At 40.3% G+C, this 22,404-nt stretch overlaps 1 pseudogene; it reads left to right on the plus strand.

Moving 5' to 3' along the window:
• Positions 1-13,753: 13,753 nt before the first annotated feature.
• Positions 13,754-21,935, plus strand: LOC706940 (zinc finger protein 532 pseudogene; annotated as a pseudogene).
• Positions 21,936-22,404: the final 469 nt, after the last annotated feature.

The raw sequence follows: 22,404 nt of genomic DNA on the forward strand, positions 1-22,404 counted from the left end.
TAAATGCCCATCAATGACAGATATATAAAGAAAATGTGGTATATACACCATAGAATACTATGCAGCCATAAAAAAGAATGAGATCATGTTTTTTGCAGGAACATGGAAGGAGCCGGAGGCTATCCTCAGCAAACTAATGCAGAAACAGAAAATACTGCAAACACTGCACATTCTTACTTATAAGTAGGAGCTAAATGATGAGAACTTATGAACACAAAGAAGGAAACAACAGACACTGGGGTCTACTTGACTGTGGGGGATGTGAGGAGGGAGAGGAGCAAAAAAGATAACTGTTGGGTACTGGGCGTAATTCCTGGATGATAAAATAATCTGTACAACAAATCCCCATGACATGAGTTTACCTATGGAAAAAAACTTCAAAACTTCAAAACTTCACATGTACCCCTCAACCTAAAATAAAAATAAATTTTTTTTTGAGATTTGTGATATTTTGAAAAAGTTTACAGATGAATCATGTAGCCTAGACATATTAAAAAAGAAAAGTTAGGTGTGTCATGAATGCACAAAATATATGTAGATACTACTCTATTTATGTGTTACTTGATTAATTATGTTATTGATAAGGCTTCCAGTCAACAGTAGGCTATTAGTAGTTAAGTTTTTGGGCATTTAAAAATTACACATGAAGTTTTGACTATTCAGGGTTGGCACCCTGCATTGTATAAGGATCAATTGTACTAAGAAGTTATTTGCTCTTTTTATTCTTATTCTATCACGATTGCATAGCGGTTTTCCAGAGGCTACATGATGTGTGACACAGCAAGAGAATGAGTGCAGAAGCAGATATGAGAATCTACCTATCTTCTAGGTAGTCAGACAGTAAAGAGAGTTACAAATACGTAAAAACAGTGCTACAATTCTTACTAAAATTTTTGTGTTTTTTTGTAAAGTAATTTTATTTTGTTTTGAAAATATGTAATTTTTCATGTAAATAGTTTATTTATGTTAACATGTATTTGGTTTATTGTTATTTTTAAGAAGTTAATTAAAATGTTAAAAAATTTGGCCAGGTGCCATGGTTCATGACTGTAATCCCAGCACTTTGGGAGGCCAAGGCAGGCGGATTACCTGAGGTCAGGAGTTTAAGACCAGCCTGGCCAACGTGGTGAAACCCCATCTCTACTAAAAATACAAAAACTAGCCAGGCATAGTGGTGCGTGCCTGTAGTCCCAGCTACTCGGGTGGCTGAGGCAGGAGAATTGCTTGAACCCAGCAGGCGGCGGAGGTTGCAGTGAGCAGAGATACTCCAGCCTGGGCAACAGGGTGAGACTGTCTCAAAAAAAAAAAAAAAAAATAAATAAATAAATAAAATAAAAAATAAAATTTTAAAAAAATTGCTTTAATCCAAGCCTGAGGTATTGCTCTTCACACGAGGGCATTAGCTGCGGGGATCTACCCACAGACTTTGACCTAAACGACGAATGAAAAAAACGTACACTGACACACAGATATTCTGCTTTTCCAGTCCTGCTGAGCATCCAACTGCCTGCACACCAAAAGAGGTTTGTCACTGCAGCTGACCTTGAGCATCTCGCACTTCAGGCATTTATTTAGTATACAATTAACAACAGAAACTTTGAGTAAAAACACTTGTGGATAATTAACATCGTTAAGAGAGTAGTTCTAGGAATGATTAAAGCTCAGGTACTGCGGTCTAAAGTAAATACTATTAGGGGGCAATATCTTTGGTCAATCTCTGACCTACCTGCTACCCAGGGCCATCTGGCTCAAAGGCTAGTTAATGGAGGTAGGGTAAACAGATTTAACTGGGGGAGCCTCTATTGTCTTTAATATTTACCTTATGATAATGCTCTAAGGTAAGAACTGGCTGCCTGCAGCCTGTTCAATTATTACGAGCTATGTAACCTTTTGGCCTTCTAAAAGGTTTGTGAGTATTCTTTATAACTTCCCTTAATATTTCCTTTTAATATTTCTGCCACCATCCTGAGTGAATCACAACAAAAGCCCTTTGGGCTCCTTGGTCATTTTTAAGAGTGTAAAAGCGTCCTGAGACAAGAACATTTGAAAACCTATGTAATAGAATTTTGTTTTAACCAGTGATATAATGCAACATTGGAGAAAACACCTGGCTATGTTATGTGATTCTAATTCTGTAAAATCATAGATATACAGATGCATAGAGAAGAGACTGAAAAGAAATATATAAAAACAGTAATCATCTTTGTGAGAATTATGGATGATAAATTTTGACTACATTTCTTTTTAGCATTTCTACAATGGATGTGAATTCTTTTATTATTAAGATGAAATAGGCTGCTCTGCCTATGGAGCAGCTATTCTTTCATTCCCTTACTTTCTTAATAAATTTGCTTTCACTTAAAAAAAGATGAAATAATATATTAGATGTCATTTAAAATATAGCACATGCTGATTCTGTGGTAATGCGTATGTGGTAAAATAGATTAGAATGAATTATTTTAGATATTTGAGATTATTTTCAACTCTATGCAATTTAGTCCTTGAAAATAATTTCTCCCATTTCAAAGAAGGATAAAAATCTGTCTAACCTCAGGATGAGCTTACCTCTATTTTCTCAGAACTCTTTCAAATGATTCCCTTGTAGAGAAAATTTCTGCAGAGAAGAGGACTGAAAATTAGACATGAGGTCAGAACAAAATGATAATGCAAATCTGAAGATACAATTCTGGGAACCTCGGTTTTGGGATTTCTCATGTTGCAACTCATGTAATTGCATTCATTCCTGTTAGGTTGTTGCCATGTCATTGATAGTTACATTGGAATGCACAAATTTAATTAATAAATCCTTTTAGTCATTTCTAAACACATACTGGATGATTTTTGTTAGTATGCTCAGATGCTGAGATTACAAAGGTGAATAATCATGGCCTCTTTCCTCAAGGAACTTACAGTTTGTGAGAGAATCAGACATATAAAGAACCAGTTAAGGTTTGGTCTGACAAGTGTTATAGTAGAGAGATGTGTCAAGAACTATACTATTATATAAAGTTTATAAGTTAGTTTATTTACACAACCAGAATTTATTAAGTTCTAACTTTGTGCAGAGTATAGTGGTAGAGGGTATAAGATCATGGCAAATAATTTTGCCTCCTAGAAGTTTACACTCCAGTTGAGGAGACATTTATGCACACACACACACACCACCCCCTCAAATCCACAGTGGTAGTTCAAGGCTAAGGGCTAATTACTTATAGTAAATAGAGCCATAGGATTTTATGGAAGAGAACTTTAGGGGCAGGAACAGTTGCAAAGCCTAATTGCAAATGACCTTGAATGAACCTTGAAGAGGAGATAGAACTGCAGGTCAGAGAAGAGGGAGACAATGTCCGAGGCTGGGCGGGGTGGAGTGGGGGGTGGCGGGGCGGGGCAGTAAAATAATATACACCTTTTGTTCTCTTCAGACTTGAAGCCCCTTTCTAAATAACAAATATTTCCTTTTCTGAAGTTAAATTTATGGCAAAACCCATCTGCACATATAATTTAAATAATACATTACATTAAATAAAAATATGTTCTTATTATAACTTAAAGGAGAAAGAAAAATGTAATAGAATGTACATTTTAATATATAATGCTTGAGCATGACTACAGAAGTAGCCAAAATGAAATAGATGTTTGCACCTACTTGTAATGACCAAGGCAGAACTTAGAAGCAGCTAAATTAAAAGCCATGCTGAATACAAAGTAGAAGAAAATGAAAGAGCAGAGGTACAGAGGATACCAGAATAAAAACTATTGCTAGGATAAGTAATGACAGTCTAGACCTGTCTATATATATGAGAAAGAGATAAATAACCTTACCTGCAGGAGGATAACATGTCAAGACAAACTACAGATTGTTGAAGTGAGAAAATGAGGAAGTATAATATTCTTGCAAATGACCTGGACCTTATTTATGAGTGTGTGTTAAAATGATTCCCTGTGTTGCATGGGATGGAGACAAGACAGAATATTTCAGAAAACAAATGCTATCTTGAAGCCACATGAGGAGGTATACATTCCGTCTTGAGTATCTCAAAAGACCACAGAGCTCATGTGCTTTGATAGTCAACAGGAACTTAGCTATTGAAAAAAGGAATAGCAGTACAGGGGACAATAGAGAAGTTTCGTGGCAGATCTCTGAGACTGGACGATTGAAAAGATAGGAAAAGACTGAAGAACAACAGGCAATTTCAAATAATAATTTTTATGACGTAGATTTCTTATCATTATGCCACAAAATTAAAATAACAGATGTTAATAAAACGCGATGAGATCATTACATTTCATGTCTATCAATTACTATTTTTTTTTTTTTTTGAGCTGGAGTTTCAGTCTTGTCGCCCAGGCTTGAGTGCAATGGTGCGATCTCGGCTCACTGCAACCTCCACTTTCCAGGTTCAAGCAGGCCTCCTGCTTCAGCCTCAAGACTAGCTGGGATTACGGGCATGTGTCACCATGCCCAGCTAATTTTGTATTTTTAGTAGAGACAGGGTTTCACCATGTTCGCCAGGCTGTTCTCAAACTGCTGACTGCCTATCAATTATTATTAATGGTGTCAATTTTTTACTGAGAAGTATTTGCATCAGCTACAAATGCCAGTGATGTAAGTGTGTGCTATTGGCTCAAATGCCATGAGTGGTGCTGCCTGTAGGGACATTTCCACAATGTGAAGAACTCTTGGAAAAGTTTGAACAAAAACAAAGTACGACATATGCAAATCGATAAATGTTATTCATCTTCCCATGATTAAGATGAGGAGATGAACTTAAAATATTTTGCTTGTGTTAACACTGAGCAAGGAATATATATTGTGTTATAGATAAAAAAGAATTAGATTCTAGGCTCGGATAAACACATTGTTTTATTTACCTGCATGAAAATCTGGTGGGGCATTTGAAAGTCATGCCGAGTATGAACCAAATATTCCTAGTCTGGCTCTTCTCTATGCATTATGAGACATCTAGCAGCACACATCAATAGCACCTCAAATCATTGGCACAGACAAACATGCTCATAAAAGCTGCCAAAATTCCTCCCAGGAGTGTCCAATCTTTATTATGAGGTCCTACACGGCAGTGAAAAAGACTTGGGTTAAGTGAAGTTACACTGTTAAACTAATTCATTATAGTGGATTTGAAAGAAGTGATGTGTTCTTTTTTTGGGTAGAGTCAACTGGTGGAGACAAATGCCAATGTAGATTTTGTTCAAAAAGTATTGAGAAGCAGTTGGAAGGTTCTAATGTCTTATTGTAAAATTCACACCTTTGTAGTTTCTCATGTTTCTGTAATTTTTATACTATCACAACTCAAAAGGATCAAACTTCTTGGATACAAAAACAGTGAGTCCTGCTGCATTCACTGCAAAGCAAAAGAAAAAAAGTTACAAAACAAAAAACAATGAGCTTGCAAGTTGTACTGACCCACTAGTAGATGTTTAAGCAGCTCTCAAATCCCAGCTGTCTGCCATACATTTCTGGTTAAAGTATCAATTGTAGGCAATGTTTATTTTAGGGATGTTATTCCTGGAATATCATGTTTGCTCACCACATCAAGTAGATAACTACTAGTTGTGTAATAATGGGGGTAGAAATGAAGTGTCTGCTAGAATTTTGTTTTCTGAAATTTTGTAGTTTGCAATGATGTGAATATTTAAATCATGTCTAAGTTAGGAAAGAATCAAGAATGTACCTGACTTTTCTGAAGACAACTGACCACATTTGTACTTAAGTTTTTGGGTCTTTTTTCTCCTTTAGTGTCAGCTCTCTTACTGTATATTGTATACTGACTGTAGCGTATTACAGAAATTTGAAGTTTAAATGTTCAGTATCTTCCAAAGGACATTGTATCCTTTCATTAAGGATAGATGTTATTTTCCTGTTTTTTAATGGAGAAAGAAGTTATTTTCATAGTCCAACATGAATACATACCAATCATCTTTTCTTGCAAGAGTTGGTGCTTTTTCTTGAGTTCAGGCCCAAGAAATGTTCTGAGACTTGGTAATTTCCTGGAAAAAAGTATAGAGTGATTTCAAGGACACAGATTACATCTTATATCTTTTGTATTTCCAGCTATAGTGTCTAGCACATAATAGGCACACAGTGAGTGTCTTTTGAGTGAAAGAATCAGGGAAAAATACATGTGTAGAGACAGTGGTCACTGCGCTGTGATTTTTCTTGGTTTATTTTCACTAAGTCTTTTTCTGCTGATGTTGTCTGGCCAGCAGAGGGCATTCAAGGTCCACCTTACAATCAGGGAACGCCTTGGGGAAAGGAGAACATGTCTAGCTACAGAAATTCAACTGTCAGAAAAGGAAACTGATGAATTTGAAATGTCAAGAGGGCTTAATTTAAGTCTTCCAGTATAAGATTACTTTTATAGTGCTAACTAATCTTGACACCATGTGAATAATACATTAGAGGAAAGTGTTTATTTTTATTTGATTTTGAAATGTGGAAATACCAGAAAGTTTAAAGGAGAAAATAAAAATTGCCCAGAACTAACTTTGGCTCACATTTGGCTGTATATCTATTTTTATTTTTAGATACATAATATATAGAATGTAAGTTCCACAAGGAATGGGATTTTTGTATTTACTGCATTATTCCAAGTGCGGTTTGAAGTGTATGGAAACTCACCGTGCTATCTTTCCAATGCTTTTATAAGTCTAAAATTATTCCCACATAAAAGGTTAAAACATAAAAAACTGTTTATGTTGCAAAACAAAAAGTTTAACTATGCTTTTCATCTTGATTCAGTTCTTAGCATATGACTGCAACCCTAACCATCTTCATGAAAAAGAAGAAATAAAAAATATAAATGGAAATCAGATTTTCTTTTGTTAAGAATAATTTTATTACAGAATGCAGAAGCAGCCTTGGCGATCTACTGTGAAACCTTAACTGTCACAAGTTCTGTAAAGCATTGTTCCTGTGAGGTGAAAACTATATTTTCTGCCTTTTTTTTTTTTTTTTTTTTGCGATGGAGTCTTGCTCTGTCACCCAGGCTGGAGTGCAATGGCGTGATCTCGTCTCACTGCAACCTCCACCTCCCGAGTTCAAGTGAGTCTCCTGCCTCAGCCTCCCGAGTAGCTGGGACTACAGGCACCCACCACCACGCCCGGCTAATTTTTTTGTATTTTTAGTAGAGACAGGGTTTCATCATGTTGGTCAGGCTGGTCTCAAACTCCTGACCTCAGGTGATCCACCCACCTCGGCCTCCCAAAGTGCTGGGATTACAGGTGTGAGTCACTGCACCTGGCCTGAAACTTTTTTGACATACGCATTTCTGAAACTTTTTCTTGGATTCAGTGGAGGTTTTTGTTTGTTTATTTTTTATTTATGTATTTTTTTGAGATGGAGTTTGGCTCTGACTCCCAGACTGGAGTGCAGTGGTGCCATCTCGGCTCACTGCAAGCGCCGCCTCCCGGGTTCACGCCATTCTCCTGCCTCAGCTTCCCGAGTAGCCGGGACTACAGGCACCCACCACCACGCCCGGCTAATTTTTTTGTATTTTTAGTAGAGACAGGGTTTCTCCATGTTAGCCAGGATGGTCTGGATCTCCTGACCTCGTGATCCACCCGCCTTGGCCTCCGGGAGTGCTGGGATTACAGGTGTGAGCCACCGGGCCCGGCCTGCATTTTCACGTATGTCATGTGTGTAGTGTCAAGTCTGCAGTATGCCCACTATTTGACTTCTTTAAAGCATCTAGAATAATTTCAAAATTTTAATGTGCTTACCATTGTAATGGTTTAAAGACAGATTTGATCAGATCTGAGAACGTAAGCTCATAACTTTCAGCAGTCATGTAGTAGTCACTTGTTTGGCATGGTGTAAAAGCTTCCCTAAGCATGTTTCTGAAGACTGCATTGGTGTAACCAGCTTCAGTTAGTCTGGTGAGACATTTCTTTGAAAAGCAAATCAGATTACAATTACACTGTGTAGGGCAGACAGAACGTGGAGGTGAGTGAATGATTGGTAATTAACTAGAAGAAACTTGCTGACACAACGTCTGATTTTTAGCAGTGATATAGATGCATGTTGGTGCTTATAGATGTGAATTTTCCTTTTCTGTTACCCCACAACTACATCTTTCCGAGTGGTAGAGTTTGGGAAGAAATAGGACATAATTAAGCAATCTTACACTAGCTGATCAATCACACAAATAGTGCCCACAAAAACATACAACACAGTCCTGGTCAGAGTCATATCTTGCAACTCATATAGATCCCTCAGGGGCATGGGTGCAATTGGTCATCCTCACTGGCTACTCACAGATAAGAGTTCTTCCATCTCTCATAGAAATTACAGTTTAAGTTTATATATTACTCTATACAGCAGAGGGGAACAAAGAAACCTTCCCTTTGGATTCACGCATTTTCCATGGCTGCTAGATTATTTTAGTTTAGGCCCCACACTTTATTTGTCCCAGGCTTCCAAAGCAAGTAGTCATTTCTATCCGATTACCCATTGGATAGGGCTGATGGAGGGGTCTCATTCCATGGATGGAGTGCATATGAGGTGGTCAGATCTTTCATACTGCTAAGACAGAGCACCTCTTAGCTTGTCTTCCATTTGATATTATTCTAACAACTCTCTCTTCCCTTCTTTTTCTTCTCTTACCAAATGCCCCCTCTGTTATCCTTGGGAAATATCATGTTGCTGCAACAGAGAGTGACAAATAGAAAAAAACAAATTATCTGAATGATTCCAGTTTACAGGAAGGGATAAAGAGTAAACAATTCACAATGATAGGAAATTCCAACTTAATTTTTTATATGGTTAGATCAACAGAGACAAAACTTTTTTTGCTACAAAAATGTCTTTTTTCTTCAGACACATTATGGTTTATTACTATCATGTAATATTTGGCAACTATCTTTCTTTTTAAAATTTTTTTAATTATACTTTAAGTTCTGGGATACAAGTGCAGAAGGTTCAGGTTTGTTACATAGGTATTCATGTGCCATGGTGGTTTGCTGCACCCATCAACCTGTTATCTACATCAGGTATTTCTCCTAATTCTATCCCTGCCCTAGTTCCCCACCCCCCGATAAGCCCTGATGTGTGATGTTCCCCTCCCTGTGTCCATATGTTCTTATTGTTCAACTCCCACTTATGAGTGAGAACATGTGGTGTTTGGTTTTCTGTTCCTGTGTTAGTTTGCTGAGAATGATGGTTTCCAGCTGCATCCATATCCCTGCAAAGAATATGAATTAATCTTTTTTTATGGCTGCATAGTATTCCATGGTATATATGTGCCACATTTTCTTTATCCTGTCTATCATTGATGGGCATTTGGGTTGGTTCCAAATCTTTGCTATTGTGAACAGTGCTGCAATAAACATACGTGTGCACGTGTCTTTATAATAGAATGATTTATAATCTTTTGGGTATGTACCCAGTAATGTGATTGCTGGGTCAAATGGTATTTCTGGTTCTAGATCCTTGAGGAATCACCACATAGTCTTCCACAATGGTTCAACTAATTTATACTTCCACCAATAGTGTAAAAGTGTTCCTATTTCTCCACATCCTGTCCAGCATCTGTTGTTTCCTGACTTTTTGATGATCGCCATTCTAACTGGCATGAGATGGTATCTCATTGTGGTTTGATTTGCGTTTCTCTAATGACCAGTGATGATGAGCTTTTTTTCATATGTATGTTGGCCGCATAAAAGTCTTCTTTTGAGAAGTGTCTGTTCATATCCTTTGCCCACTTTTTGATGGGGTTGTTTCTTTCTCGTAAATTTGTTCAAATTCTTTGTAGATTCTGGATATTAACACTGTCAGATGGATAGGTTGCAAAAATTTTCTCCCATTCTGTAGGTTACCTGTTCACTCTGATGGTAGTTTATTTTGCTATGCAGAAGCTCTTTAGTTTAATTAGATCCCATTTGCCAATTTTGGCTTTTGTTGCCATTGCTTTTGGTATTTTAGTCATGAAGTCCTTGCCCATGCCTATGTCCTGAATGGTATTGCCTAGGTTTTCTTCTAGGGATTTATGGTTTTAGGTCTAACATTTAAGTCTTTAATCCATCTTGAATTAATTTTTATATAAGGTGTTAAGGAAGGGATCCAGTTTCGGCTTTCTACATATAGCTAGCCAGTTTTCCCAGCACCATTTATTAAATAGGGAATCCTTTCCCCATTGCTTGTTTTTGTCAGGTTTGTCAAAGATCAGATGGTTGTGGATGTGCGGTGTTATTTCCGAGGGCTCTATTCTGTTCCATTGGTCTGTATCTCTGTTTTGGTACCAGTACCATGCTGTTTTGGTTACTGTAGCCTTGTAGTATAGTTTGAAGTCAGGTAGCATGATGCTCTAGTTTTGTTCTTTTTGCTTAGGATTGTCTTGGCTATGCAGGCTCTTTTTTGGTTCTATATGACATGTCAGTAGCTTTTTTTCTAATTCTGTGAAGAAAGTCAATGGTAGCTTGGTGGGGATAGCATTGAATCTATAAATTACTTTGGGCAGTATGGCCATTTTAATGATATTGATCTTTCCTATCCATGAACATGGAATGTTTTATCATTTGTTTGTGTCCTCTCTTATTTCCTTGAACAGTGGTTTGTAGTTCTCCTTGAAGAGAGCTACACATCCCTTTTAGATTGTATTATTAGGTATTTTATTCTCTTTGTAGCAATTGTGAATGGGAGTTCACTCATGATTTGTGTATCTGTTTGTCTATTATTAGTGAATAGGAATGTTTGTGATTTTTGCACATTGATTTTGTATTCTGAGACTTTGCTGAAGTTGCTTATCAGCTTAAGGAGATTTGGGGCTGAGACAATGGGGGCTTTCTAAATATACAATCATGTCATCTGCAAACAGAGACAGTTTGACTTCCTCTCTTCCTATTTGAATAACCTTTATATCTTTCTCTTGCCTGATTGCCCTGGCCAGAACTTCCAATACTATGTTGAATATGAGTGGTGAGAGAGGGCATCCTTGTCTTGTGCCAGTTTTCAAAGGGAATGCTTCCAGCTTTTGCCCATTCAGTATGATATGGACTGTGGGTTTGTCATTAGTAGCTCTTATTATTTGGAGATGCATTCCACCAATACATAGTTTATTGAGAGTTTTTTTTTTAGTATGAAGGGGTGTTGAATTTTATGGAAGACCTTTTCTGCATCTATTGAGATAATCATGTGGTTTTTGTCATTGGTTCTGTTTATGTGATGGATTATGTTTATTGATTTGCATATGTTGAACCAGCCTTGCATCCCAGGGTGAAGCTGGCTTGATCTTGATGGATAAGCTTTTTGATGTGCTGTTGGATTTGGTTTGCCAGTATTCTATTGAGGATATTTGCATCAATGTTCATCAGGGGTATTGGCCTGAAATGTTCTTTTCTTGTTGTGTCTCTACCAGGTTTTGGTATCAGGATGATGCTGGCCTCATAAAATGAGTTAGGGAGGATTCCCTCTTTTTCTATTGTTTGGAATAGTTTCAGAAGGAATGGTACCAGCTCCTCTTTGTACTTCTGGTAGAATTCAGCTGTGCATCTGCCTAGTCATGGCCTTTTTTTGGTTGGTAGGCTATTAATTACTGCCTCAATTTCAGAACTTGTTATTGGTCTATTCAGGGATTTTATTTCTTCCTGGTTTAGCCTTGGGAGGGTGCATGTGTCCAGTAATTTATCCATTTCTTCCAGATTTTCTAGTTTTTTTGTGTAGAGGTGTTTATAGTATTCTCTGATGGTAGTTTGTATTTCTGTGGGATCAGTGGTGATATCCCCTTTATCATTTTTTATTGTGTCTATTTGATTATTCTCTCTTTTCTTCATTATTAATCTGGCTAGCGGTCTATTTTGTTAACCTTTTCACAAAACCAGCTCCTGGATTCTTTGATTTTTTGAAGGGCTTTTCATGTCTCTATCTCCTTCAGTTCTGCTCTGATCTTAGTTCTTTCTTGTCTTTTGCTAGCTTTTGAATTTGTTTGCTCTTATTTCTCTAGTTTTGTTGATGTCTATTAGGTCCACTTGGTCCAGAGCTTAATTCAAGTCCTGGATATTCTGGTTAATTTTCTGTGTCATTGATCTAATATTGACAGTGTGGTGTTAAAGTCTCCCACTATTATTGTGTGGGAGTCTAAGTCTCTTTGTAGGTCTCTAAGAACTTGCTTTATTAATCTGGATGGTCCTCCGTCTCTTTATTTTGAGCCTAAGTGTGTCTTTGCACTTGAGATGGATTGTAAACGTGCACTGGCACCTGTGAGATGTGCAGAGGACTTGAGAGGTTTTCTCAGAGCTTGTCAAGATGTGGGATCTGAGCTTCATTGCTCTGCAGTATTGACTTAGGCAATGGCTAATTTGGTAGCTGACAGATCTAAAAGAAGCCAAGGGTCAAGCCCTAAAGTGGAAAAGTTTTATAAGTGTAGAAAAATTGGGCATTTCAAAAGAGACCACCACCAGATCTCTGGGAAGAAGAGGTCTTGTAACACAGTTCCCATCTTAACAACAACAACAAAACACCAGGACTTTGCCCTTGTTACAATAAAGGAAATCACTGGGCTAATCAATGCCACTCAAAATTTCATCAAAACAGCAGCCCCTGTCAGGAAGTGAGAAGGCAGCCTGGACCTGGGCACCTCAAACTATGAGGGCATACCCTGTCCAGGCCACATCTCCGTTTCCGGGGTGGGTTTCCCGAGGCACATTGATTCTCTCTCCCCAGGAACTCCTGGAAGTGCAGGATTAGATCTCCCAGTTAGAGAACAGGTTACGTTAATTGGAAGAAACAAACTCACTAAGATTCACACTTGTATTTGGAGATATTTGCCAACAGGATATGTGGGATTAATTTTGGGTAAAAGTCATCTTAACTTACAGGACATTGTAGTACCAGGAGTTGTTGATTCGGATTGTGAAGGAGAAATTCAGGTGGTGGTAATATCACAAGATCTTTGGGTTTTTGAACCGGGAGAATATATTGCTCAACTGTTGCTTATTCCCTGTAAATTGCAGCCTTCTCTATGTGAGAAGTGAAGAGGTCAGGGATTTAGAAGGGCAACTAGGAGAGAGATTTATCTGTCACAACCCATAGCATCTCATAGACCCACTTGTGCAGTGTAGATTGAAGAAAAGAAGTTTTGTGGGCTTATGGGTACGGGACAAGAGACTGGTCTCTCATGGTAATAGATCTTGAGGATTGTTTATGAGAGGGATGAGCCTTGATTTGCTTTCTCTGTCTTCTGTTAATCAGAAAGAGCCTGTCTCTCATTATCAGTGAAAAGTTTTACCCGGGGGGCAATTAACCAAAGAGGGAGAGGCTGAGTTACAGCTTGTAGAACAAATGCTCAGCAATGGCATGCCTCCCGGCTATAGCCACAAGAGCCTTTGCTTTTATTTCAGTAGATTTATTAATGTGGGGACGAGGATATGCTTGTGTCTTTACAGAAGATGAACAAACCTTGGGGGTGCCCTCAAGATGTGTGCGACCATGGAGACTGGAGGGACCCATGGATTCCAACTACAGTCCTGGTTCCCCCAGTACGAGCCATGAGCCAGTTGAATCTGAATGCGAAGACGGAATGAGGACTGAGCGGAGTCACGCTGACATCAACCTTCATAGCATGGGGACAGATCACGAAGACTAAACAGGAAGCTGAGAAACTGTGGAGCGCCAGTGTTTCACCTTTTGCTGGAACTCAGAGGTACAATAGATGTTTAATGGATCAATACTTTCTGACTGAGCTCCTCTCTGAATACAAGACACCCTAATAGTTAGGCAGGAATATTATCGCCCCTATTCTGCATGAAGAAGTTGCAGAAGACGGACCTTCATCCTTCTGCAACCCTTAGGATTAAAGGTCCTCTTGTAAAAGGGAAGGGGGGGTTATGTAAGAAGCAATTCAAACCAGAGCGGCTCCATTTTGAATAAGGGCTAAAAAAATGAAGCTGGATTACCAATCGGCAATTAAGGGCTGCACAGCCTGCAATTGTCTTGCTCAATTAATTTAAAAACAAAAAGGAGGAGATGTTGGAGGCCACACAAGTGTTTCCTATGATCGGGCATGATTGAAGCCTGTTAGTAACAATATGAACCTGTGATCAATTGAGCAGCTGATCAATCGTTACCTCCTCCTCCCTGCTTTTGTTACCCAATAAATACAGGGGGTGGCCTTTGCTCACTAGAAGCAGGGAGTTCTCTTCTTTTTCCCCATGCTAACTTTTCCTTAAAACAGTTTCTTTTTTCCTTGGTTTTCATTTCTACCTTCGTGCCTTCATTCGACTGTAATGATGGTCTCAAGCAGTAACAGTAGTAACTGCTATAGTGATGGTCTCAAGTAGTAACCATAGCAGTCAGCCACAAAGAGGTCCTTTACATCCCTTGTAAGTTGTATTCCTAGGTATTTTATTCTCCTTGCAGCAATTGTGAATGGGAGTTCACTCATGATTTGGCTCTCTGTTTGTCTGTTGTTGGTGTATAGGAATGCTAGTGATTTTTGCACATTGATTTTATATACTGAGACTTTGCTGAAGTTGCTTATCAGCTTAAGGAAACTTTGGGCTGAGATGATGGGATTTCTAAGTACACAATCATGTCATCTGCAAACAGAGACAATTTGACTTTCTCTCTTCCTATTTGAATGCACTTTATTTCTTTTTCTTGCCTGATTGCCTTGGCCAAAACTTCCAATACTATGTTGAATAGGAGTGGTGAGAGGGCATCCTTGTCTTGTGCTGGTTTTCAAAGGGAATGCTTCCAGTTTTTTCCCATTCAGTATAATATTGGCTGTGGGTTTGTCATTAGTAGCTCTTATTATTTTGAGATACGTTCCATCAATACTTAGTTTATTGAGAGTTTTTTAGCATGAAGTGGTGTTGAAGGCCTTTTCCTCCTTTTTATGGAAGGCCTTTTCTGCATCTATTGAGATCATCATGTGGTTTTTGTCATTGGTTCTGTTAATGTGATGGATTATGTTCATTGATTTGCATATTTTGACCCAGCCTTGCATCCCAGGGATGAAGCCAACTTGATAGTTTTCAAAAAACCAGCTACTGGATTCATTGATTTTTTTTTTTTTGAAGGATTTTCATTTGTTCTACAAGCTGTAACTCAGCCTCTCCCTCTTTGGTTAATTGCCCCCAGGTAAAACTTTTCATTGATAATGAGAGACAGGCTCTTTCTGATTAACAGAAGACAGAGAAAGCAAATCAAGGTTTATTTTTTGAAGGATTTTTCAGAACTGAAGGAGATATCCTTCAGTTCTGCTTTGATCTTAGTTATTTCTTGTCTTATGCTAGCTTTTGAATCTGTTTGCTCTTTCTTCTCTAGTTCTTTTAATTGTGATGTTAGGGTGTCTATTTTAGATCTTTCCCACTCTCTCCCGTGGGCATTTAGTGCTATAAATTTCCCTTTAAACACTGCTTTGGCTGTGTCCTAGAGATTCTGGTAAGTTGTATCTTTGTTCTTATTGGCTTTAAAGAACTTATTTCTGCCTTAATTTCATTATTTACCCAGTAGTCATTCAGCAGCAGGTTGTTCAGTTTCCATGTAGTTGTGAGGTTTTGAGGGAGTTTCTCAATCCTGAAGTGTAATTTGATTGCACTGTGACCTGAGAGATTGTTTGTTATGATTTCTCTTCTTTTGCATTTGCTGAGGAGTGTTTTATTTCCAATTATATGGTCAATTTTAGAATAAGTGTGATGTGGTGCTGAAAAGAATGTGTATTCTGCTGACTTGGGGTGGAGAGTTCTGCAGATGTCTATTAGGTCTGCTTGGTTCAGAGCTGAGTTCAAGGCCTGAATATCCTTGCTAATCTTCTGTCTCATTGATCTGTCTAATATTGACAGTGTGGTGTTAAAATCTCCCACTATTATTGTGTGGTAGTCTAAGTCTCTTTGTAGATCTCTAAGAACTTGCTTTATGAATGTGGGTGCTCCTGTATCGGATGCATATATATTTAGGATAGTTAGCTCTTCTTGTTGCATTGATCTCTTTACCATTATGTAATGCCCTTCTTAGTCTTTTTTATCTTTGTTGGTTTAAAGTCTGTTTTATGAGACTAGGAATGCAACCCATGCTTTTTCTGGCTTTCTGTTTGCTTGGTAAATCTTCCTCTGTCCCTTTATTTTGAGCCTATGTGTGTCTTTATACGTGAGATGGGTCTTGAATCTTTATCCAATTTGCAGGTCTGTGTCTTTTAATTGGGGCATTTAGCCCATTTACATTTAAGATTAATATTGTTAGGTGTCAATCTGATACTGTCATTATGATGGTAGCTGGTTATTTTGCCTGTTAGTTGATTCAGTTTCTTCATAGTGTCGATGGTCTTTACAATTTGGTATGTTTTTACAGTGGCTGGTACTGGTTTTTTCTTTCCATATTTAGTGCTTCTTTCAGGAGCTCTTGTTTGGCAGGCCTGTTGGTGACAAAATCTCAGCATTTGCTTGTCTATAAAGAATTTTATTTCTCTTTCCCTTATGAAGCTTAGTTTGGCTGGATATGAAATTCTGGGTTGAAAATTCTTTTAAGAATGTTGAATAATGGTCCCCACTCTCTTTGGCTTGTGGGGTTTCTGCAGAGAGATCCGCTGTTAGTCTGATGGACTTCTCTTCGTGGGTAACCAGACCTTTCTCTCTGGCTTCCCTTAACATATTTTCCTTCATTTTAACCTTGGTGAATCTGACAATTATGTGTCTTAGGGTTGTTCGTCTCGAGTAGTATCTTTGTGGTGTTCTCTGTATTTCCTGAATTTGAATACTGGCCTGTCTTGCTAGGTTGGGGAAGTTCTCCTGGGTAATATCTTGAAGAGTGTTTTCCAACTTGGTTCCATTCTCCCCATCACTTTCAGGTATGCCAGTCAAATGTAGATTTGATCTTTTCATATAGTCCCATATTTCTTGGAGGATTTGTTTATTCTTTTTCTTTCTTTTTTCTATAATTTTGTCTTTATGCTTTATTTCATTAAGTTGATCTTCAATCTCTGATATCCTTTCTTTCTGCCTGATTGATTCAGCTATTGATACTTGAATATGCTTCATGAAGTTCTCGTGCTGTGTTTTTCAGCTCCATCAGGTCATTTATGTTCTTCTCCAAATTGTATTCTAGTTAGCAATTCCTCTAGCCTTTTTTCAAGGTTCTTAGCTTCCTTGCACTGGGTTAGAACATGCTACTTTAGCTCAGAGGAGTTTGTTATTACCCACTTTCTGATGCTTACTTTTGTCAATTTGTCAAACTCATTCTCTGTCTAGTTCTGTTCCCTAGCTGGCCAGGAGTTGTGATCCTTTGAAGGAGAAGAGGCATTCTGGTTTTTGGAATTTTCAACCTTTTTGCGCTGGTTTTTCCTCATCTTTGTGGATTTATCTACCTTTGTTCTTTGATGTTGGTGACTTTAAGGTAGGGTTTCTGTGTGGATATTCTTCTTGTTGATGTTGATGCTATTCCTTTCTGTTTGTTAGTTTTCCTTCTGATAGGCCTCTCTGCCCCAGGTCTGCTGGAGTTTGCTGGAGGCCTACTCCAGACCCTGTTTGCCTCAGTATTACCAGTGGAGGCTGCAAAAAAGCAAGGATTGTTGCCTGTTCTTTCCTCTGGAAGCTTTATCCCAGAGGGGCACCTGCCAGATGCCAACCAGAGCTCTTCTGTATGAGGTGTCTGAGGGTCACCTCACACAAGAGGGGCACCCTTGCTGTGAGGTGTTTCCCAGTCAGGGGGCATGGGGGTCAGGGACCCCTTGAGGAGGCAGTCTGTCCCTTAGCAGAGCTTGATTGCTTTGCTGGGAGAGCCACTGCTCCTTCAGAGCCAGGAGGCAGGGGAACATTTTAGTCTGCTAAAGCTATTCCCACAGCTGCCTCTTCCCCCAGGTGCTGTGTCCCAGGGAGATGGGAGTTTTATCTATAAGCCCCTGACTGGGGCTGCTGCCTTTCTTTCAGATGCCCTGCCCTGTTGGGGGAAGTCAGGGACCCCAAATGGAAGGACTGGCTGGAGCCATGGCAGAGGAAAATTGTGAAGATTTCATGGCCATTTATCAGTTCCCAAATCATACTTTTATAATTTCTTATGCCTGTCTTTACTTTAACGTCTTAATCCTGTTATCTTTGTAAGCTGAGGATGTATGTCACCTCAGGACCACTGTGATAATTATGTTAACTGTACAGATTGATTGTAAAACGTGTGTTTGAACAATATGAAATCAGTGCACCTTAAAGAAGAACAGAATAACAGCGATTTTTAGGGAACAAGGGAAGACTACCATAAGGTCTGACTGCCTGCAAGGTCAGGCAAAAAGAGCCATATTTTTCTTCTTGCAGAGAGCCTATAAATGGCTGTGCAAGTAGGAGAGATATCGCTAAATTCTTTTCCTAGCAAGAAATATTAATATTAATACCCTGGGAAAGGAATGCATTCCTGGGTGGTGGTCTATAAACAGCTGCTCTGGGAATGTCTGTCTTGTGCAGTTGAGATAAGACTGAGATATGCCCTGGTCTCCTGGAGTACCGTCAGGCTTACTAGGGTTGGGAAAACTCAGTCCTGGTAAATTTGTGGTCAGACTGGTTCTCTGTTCTCGAACCCTGTTTTCTGTTGTTTAAGATGTTTATCAAGACAATACGTGTACCACTGAGCATAGACCCTTATCAGTAGTTCTGGTTTTTCCCTTTGACCTGTTCCCTCAGAAGCATGTGATCTTTTTAAGACCCTTATTAGTAGTTCTGCTTTTTGCCCTTTGAAGCATGTGATCTTTGTACCTACTCCCTGTTCTTACACCCCCTCCCCTTTTGAAACCCTTAATAAAAACTTGCTGGTCTGAGACTCAGATGGGCATCATGGTCCTACCAATATGTGATGTCACCCCTGGTGGTCCAGCTGTAAAATTCCTCTCTTTGTACTGTCTCTATTTCTCAGCTGGCCGACACTTATGGAAAATAGAAAGAACCTAAGTCGAGATATTGGGGGTGGGTTCCCCCAATACTGCCCAGAGAGGAGGAATCTAGAGAGGCAGTCTGGCTACAGTAGCTTTGCTGAGCTGCAGTGGGCTCTGTGCAGTTTGAACTTCCCAGCAGCTTTGTTTATACTGTGAGGGGAAAACTGCCTGCTTAAGCCTCAGCAATGACAGACGCCCCTCCCCCCACCAAGCTCGAGTATCCCAGGTCAACTTCAGACTGCGCTGCTGGCAGTGAGAATTTCAAGCCAGTGGATCTTAGCTTGCTGGGCTCCATGGGAGTGGGATCCACTTAGCTAGACCACTTAGCTCCCTAGCTTCAACCCCCTTTCCAGGGGAGTGAACGGTTCTGGTCTTGCTGGTGTTCCAGGTGTCACTGGGGTATGGAAAAAAAATCTCCTGCAACTAGCTGGGTGTCTGCCTAAACGGCCTCCCAGTTTTGTGCTTGAAACCCAGGGCCCTGGTGATGTAGGTATTTGAGGGAGTCTCCTGGTCTGTGGGTTGTGAAAACCATGGGAAAAGCGCAGTATCTGGGACAGGTTGCACCATCCCTCACAGCACAGTTCCTCATGGCTTCACTTGGCTAGGGGAGGGAGTTCCCCAACCCCTTGTGCTTCCCGGGTGAGGCGATGCCCCACCCTGTTTTGTCTTGCCCTCCGTGGGCTGTATCCGCTGTCTAATGAGTCCCAATGAGATGAGCAGGGTACCTCAGTTGGAAATGCAGAAATCACTCGCCTTCTGCATTGATCTGGCTGGGAGCTGCAGCCTGGAGCTGTTCCTATTCGGCCATCTTGCCAGCTACCTCCAAAATTTCTTTAAGAATGTTAGGGAATTGGTGCATAATTATGGTTTATCAATAAAGAAGATGCAATTTAGTCATTAAAATCATTTTTAAGCAGAATAATGACATAAGAAAATATGTGAATAGTAGCGTGCTGGCCTCTGTGACATCCCTTCTGTTGTCTCCAGCATCAGCCGCTATCCTTTCCTTTACCCCCAGGGTGCCTCTCCAGTCTGCGGTCATGACCAGTGCAGTTTCCCCTGCAGAGCTCACCCCCAAACAGGTCACAATCAAGCCTGTGGCTACTGCTTTCCTCCCAGTGTCTGTTGTGAAGATGGCAGGATCCCAAGTCATTGATTTGAAGCTCGCTAACAGCGCCAGGGTGAAAACCATGGTCATATCTGCTGCCTCTGTTCAGAGTGCCAGCAGCACCATCATTAAAGCTGCCAACGCCATCCAGCAGCAAACTGTCATGCCAGCATCCAGCCTGGATGATGCCAAACTCGTGCCAAAGACAGTGCACCTTGCCAACCTTAACCTTCTGCCTTAGGGTGCCCAGGCCACTCTGAACTCTGCCAAGTGCTAACCAAACCTCAGCAACAAATAAAGCAGGCAATAATCAATGCAGCAGCCTCACCACCCCCCAAAAAGGTGTCTCGAGTCCAGGTGGTATTATCCTTGCAGAGTTCTGTGGTGGAAGCTTTCAACAAGGTGCTGAGCAGTGTCAATCCAGTCCCTGTTTACATCCCAAACCTCAGTCCTTCTGCCAATGCAGGGATCATGTTACCAATGCATGGGTACAAGTACTTGGAGTATGGGGACTCCTTCGCACTTGAAAAGAGTCTGACCCCAGCACTGCGACAGATGGAGTGTGTGCATCAAAGTAACATGCAACCTTTGTACAAAGAACCTCTTTTTTTTTTTTTTTTTTTTTTTTTTTTTTACAACAAATGTAGCCTCCTTTCCCATGCCCATGGGCATAAGGAGAAAGGGGTGGTAATGCAATGCTCTCACTTAATTTTAAAGCTAGTCCCAGCAGATCAAACGAGTTTCTCTGTCAAGTAATACTTCCACTTCAACTTCCACTCTTCAGAGCCTCGTGGGAGCTGGCACACACACTGTCACAAAAATTCAGTCTGGCATAACTGGAACAGTCTTATCGGTTCCTTCAAGTACTCCCATCACCCCAGCCATGCCCCAAGATGAAGACCCCTCCAAACTGTGTAGACATAGTCTAAAAGGTTTGGAGTGTAATGAAGTCTTCCAGGATGAGATGTCACTGGCTACATGTTTCCAGCAGGCTGCAGATACGAGTGGACAAAAGACTCACTAGCTGCCACATGCTGCTTCCTAACCGGTGCAGTTATGCATCACACCAGAGAATCCATGAGCACAAATCTCCCTACACCTGCCCTGAGTGCGGGGCCATCTGCAGGTCGGTGTACTTTCAGACCCACGTCACCAAGAACTGTCTGAACTACAAGAGGAGAGTTGGTTTTTGATGTGTGCATTGCAATGTTGTGTACTCTGATGTGGCTGTTCTGAAGTCTCACATTCAAGGTTCTCATTGTGAAATCTTCTACAAGTGTCCTGTTTGTCCAATGGCATTTAAGTCTGCCCCAAACACGTATTCCCACGCCTATACACAGCATCCCGGCATCAAGATAGGAGAACCAAAAATAATAAGTAAGTGTTCCACGTGCGACACTACATTCACCCTGCAAACCTTGCTGTATCGCCACTTTGACCAACACATTGAAAAACAGAAAGTATCTGTTTTCAAGTGTCAAGACTGTTCTCTTTTATATGCACAGAAGCAACTTATGATGGACCATATCAAGTCTATGCATGGAACACTGAAAAGTGTTGAAGGGCCTCCAAACTTGGGTATAAACTTGCCTTTGAGCATTAAGCCTGTAACTCAAAATTCAGCAAATCAAAACAAAGAGGACACCAAATCCATGAATAGGAAAGAGAAATTGGAAAAAAACCCTCCATCTCCTGTGAAAAAATGGAAACCAAGAAAGTGGCCAGTCCTGGGTGGATGTGTTGGGAGTGTGACCACCTGTTCATGCAGAGAGATGTGTACATATCCCACGTGAGGAAGGAGCACGGGAAGCAAATGAAGAAACACCCCCGCCGCCAGTGTGACAAGTCTTTCAGCTCCTCTCACAGTCTGTGCCAGCACCACCGGATCAAGCACAAAGGCATCAGGAAAGTGTGTGCCTGCTCGCACTGCCCATACTCCAGATGTACCTTTACCAAACGGTTGATGCTGGAGAAGCACGTCCAGCTGATGCACGGCATCAAGGACCCTGACCTGAAAGAAATGACGGATGCCACCAAAGAGGAGGAAACAGAAATAAAAGAAGACACCAAGGTCCCCAGTCCCAAGTGGAAGTTAGAAGAACCAGTTCTGGAGTTCAGGCCTCCCTGAGGAGCAATCACTCAACCACTGAAAAAGCTGAAAATCAATGTTTTTAAGGTTCACAAGTGTACCCTGTGTGGCATCACCACCGAAAACCTGCTGCCGTTCCACGAACATGTCTGTCAGCACAAATAGGATGGTTCTTCCTACCAGTGCCAGGAGTGTGGCCTCTGCTACACGTCTCACGTCTCTCTGTCCAGGCACCTCTTCATTGTAAACAAGTTAAAGGAACCTCAGCCAGCGCCCAAACAAAATGGGGCTGGGTAAGATAAGGAATAAGAGAACAAACCCAGCCATGAGAATGAATCCCCTGA

This window comes from Macaca mulatta, chromosome 5, assembly GCF_049350105.2.
Source record: "Macaca mulatta isolate MMU2019108-1 chromosome 5, T2T-MMU8v2.0, whole genome shotgun sequence".
Classification (NCBI taxonomy): domain Eukaryota; kingdom Metazoa; phylum Chordata; class Mammalia; order Primates; family Cercopithecidae; genus Macaca; species Macaca mulatta.